Here is a 3,954-nt window from a genome sequence, read left to right as displayed (position 1 = left end):
GGGGGCGGCTCCGCACAGCGCCCCCTGCTGCTCGGCGCGGGCCCTTGCCGCCGCGGCGCGGCCCCAGCAATGCTCGGGGCGCCGCCCGCGCGTTTCCCTCCCGCCGCGGGGCGCGGGGGGGGCGGGGAGCAGGGCCGGGCTCCTGGCTGCGGCCGTGCCGCCCCCCCAGCACGGCTCGGCGGGCTGAGGCCTGTCGTTCCCTCGCGGTGTTCCGCTTCCCGGCAGCGGCTTTCCCAAAGGCCCCATCCACCTCCCCGCTGGCCGCCGCCCGCACCGTGCTGGGTTCCGAGGGAGCGCTGGCAGGCCGCCTCCCGGCCGAGGCATGGCCAAGCCAAATTTAATTGCTTAAATTGCTTCAATTTTGAATTTCATCGACTAGATTTCACACCTGGACATCTAGATGTCGCTGGGCCCGTCAGGCCCCCTTAAAACAAACACACGAAGGGATCTGTGCCACCCTGTTGTTACCGAAATCTTGGAATGAAGAACTTATCAACACGAATGTGTTGCAGATAAGCAGACACTTCTTTATTAACGGCCAGGTGCGTGAGTGAGTCCTCTCACGATCAACACACATCAGGTTTCAAAATCATACACCATATATAGAACTTAGTCATGCATATTCATTAAGTATTCATGCATAATCATAATATTTCCCCAAAATCATTAACATACTCTGCTCCCATATCCGATTCTGTGCAGTAAAGGTTAGAAAAGTCTAGAAATGGGTCTGGGGTACGATTTGGGTAGGTGGTATATGAGTCAGTGGTCGCGATCTTCCCCTGCCGGAATTACCTTTTACTAAAGTTCACGGCTTCTTGGCAGGTAACTACAAGCTGTTCCAGTCGACTCTCCCCGGTTCCCATTAATCCTCCATTCTGACATTTCAATACACTTTCTACATACAGAAGACTAGTCAAATGCAAAGAAATCCTCTCCCCAGTCTACCTGTAAATACTGGATCCAATTATCTTCAATCTTCTTGAATCTTAAGTCTATTATCTAAGTTCTAATCGTTCCTACTAGGTGATTCTGACCTATTCTTTTGGCCTTGCTACAGGGCTGTGCAGAGGATTTCATAGCAGCTTTTGCTGTGCAACTACAAGTCTCATTAAAATATATTTCTTTTTCCAAATGATTTTATAAAATCAAATAAAGTCAATTAATTCTAACTTATTAGCAGATCTGTAACACTGTTACAGAAAGCATGGTTCAATATAGGGCAAGTCATCATCCGTACACCTGGTGGTGTGGTGATAAACGAGCATAGGGTAAATTAGCATAGGATAAATTAGCACATGTGTGAGCCTGGCCATTCAGAATATCGGAATGGAGCACCTGAGGCAGGAGAAGGATCTCTGTTCCAGAACGCTCCCTGTCAGAGGACAAGCCACAGTGTACTCACCGGAGCGTGTTCGTGGGTTAGAAGCGACCACCGTGCTGCGAAGGGAAATTTTACTGCTCTGAGCAACGAGGTCCCAAAGGTCCCCACCACCGGCTGGGGTCTGGGGATTGTTTCCCACGCAGGCTGTGCTTCAGTGCCCAGTAGTGTCTCTGCGCTGCTTTAACTAGTCGCAAGTCAGATCATGGAGCTTGTCCTTTCCTTCGTAAAAGTGTGTTAATTAATCGTATTAATAACATATCCATATTGGTATATTAATCTTTTTTTATTAATCTGTTAAATAATACATTATAATGCATTCATTATAATTAACATTAAGTACTTCATGGCACACAATATACAAAGCAGTAGATCTGTTGAGCTCCCGTTCAAAATTCTTTCCTACTTTGTAGGTTAGCGAAAGATTTTGCAAGAGTTGTGAGGATTTAACTCTGAAGCACAATTTATGGAAGTATCCAGAGAAACATTTTGGGGGGACTATGTTGTTTGTCATTATGACTAAAATGTTTAGGTGCAAATTAGATAATAGCTCACCTGTGTAAGTGTTGGCTTTATATAGTATTTTTTAACTAGTTGTACTGATCTGGCACATTCTCAAGAACCACTGTAAGTAAATTTATTAAATGTTCCATTTTTTAGTATATTTGCTGAAACTTAAAGAGTCCCCTCTAAATAGTGAGACTGTTGCACGCTGCTATAAACAGTAACTTCTGTCTGGTTAGTAAGTAATATGATATCATCATTGAAGAATTTAAATTAGCTGGTATTGCTCAACTAGTTCTTGTCACCACTTAGAAAACTTAATGAGAAAGCTTTCAAGTATCTATACTCACTTATCAGTCAAATTTATTTTTTAAATCCTATTCCCCTTCTTTATAGCTACCTGCAAACTCAAGAAGAGTCCTATCTTTCTCCACCATTAATTTTATCGAAAGGATGATAACAAGAGAACAGGACAACAGTAGCTTGCTATCAGAAGTATCTGGGGAAAAGAGCACGTAAAGAGAAGGTGTAAAAATATTTAATTGAGATCAGGTGTTATGAATTAAAATAATTAGCTAATAAGAAAGACACACACACCCCCACCCCCCCAGCCCCCCTCGCATGTAAATTGTGTTCAGGATCTTAACCCAGTTGGTAGCAGCTCTGAGCTCAGTGAAGGGATGCTACGTTTCTATGAATTTGCTATGTTGTGTTTATGATGTTTAGTTGCTTGGACTTCTCAAAACCATAGCTCTGGAAAAATAGGTAACTTTTATTCTATCTTCTTATGGTAGATCTAATTACTTGACATTAAAGTAAAAGGGCATTACATGTATTTTTGTGGATTATATTGACCTACAATGTACTTACTCTAACAAGTGAAAAAAGAGGAAGCTTGTTTGAAAACAAAGTCTGGTAACTTTTCAGAAGGAAGTTATGCTGTTGGCTAATATTTAGAATTAAGGTAACAAAGAAAACTTTTGAAGGGGAATTATTTGGTGTGGTTTTACTTGAATATTTGCATATTAGAAGAAAATCTGGGGAACAAGGTTGCTAGAGTATTGCAGAATTGTCTATCTTAATTTTCATTTCACCAGATCAAAGCTTCTCCTCGATGTGTCTAGGGTAGATTCTGTTCTAGTAATTTAAAGGCTTTGTTTTCCAGCTTTCCTATAACGCTGTTCTTTGCTGCATTTCCTTAACAGGCTTTTGTATCTTTTAGGCTTAATCTACAGGTAGCTTCTTATATCTGTTTATCTTTTTACTGTCTCTTATATTGGTTCTATTTCCAATAGCACAGTTTTTACACTAATAGCTTGTGGTCTGGGACGAAATTTTGAGAGCCTATAAAGAGTTTATCTGAAAGTTTATGTAAAGTTATGTCTCGTACCGATTTTGAACTTGGCCTCTAGTCTGTTTTTCAGTCTAACTTTTCCTTTGCTAACTTTGGTAAGAAAATCTGCAAACACCAGAAGGTCTTAAGTTTCATTTACACTTTCAGCCAGCACTGCTGTTGAAGGGAGCAGTTTTCTTCTAGCCGCTTGTATCAGTGTAGGTGTTTGCGTGGCTGCATATCAGAACAGATTGGGGAATTGATGTGGGTTAAAACCAACTGTGTTGAGGTTTGTTGTTTTTTTTTTAACCAATCTAGTTTTAACCAGGTCACCAATGTGCTTTACCACACATGTTTGTGCTGGTACAAGTAAGAGAGATAGCAAGATTTCTTCTTCTGTTGACAGTGCTGGCTCAAAAGAGACCAGTACTTGGGGGCTTGGTTTGGTTTTTTTTAATATAAATTTTTCACATTTAGAATCTTGGCTGTGATTGATTCCATGCATTAAATTTGTGTAAGGAAGGGTACAATATTCTGTATGTTGCACAGTTGTCTTTTGCTTTTATTCCTTCTTTTTCAGTCAAGTTCAAATACTGCAGTGTGTTTCTCATGACAGTGCTTGGTAGAAGTCTGACCTTGAGCCTTTATTTCAGTTTTTGCCAACTACAAGACTTAGCTACAAGGTCGTTATTGTTTCTACCTTGCCAGTGTGGTCTCTAGCTCCTTAGAGTCAAGG

The sequence above is a fragment of the Falco peregrinus genome, chromosome 5, assembly GCF_023634155.1.
Source record: "Falco peregrinus isolate bFalPer1 chromosome 5, bFalPer1.pri, whole genome shotgun sequence".
Taxonomy (NCBI): Eukaryota; Metazoa; Chordata; class Aves; order Falconiformes; family Falconidae; genus Falco; species Falco peregrinus.
This window is presented reverse-complemented; position numbering follows the sequence as displayed.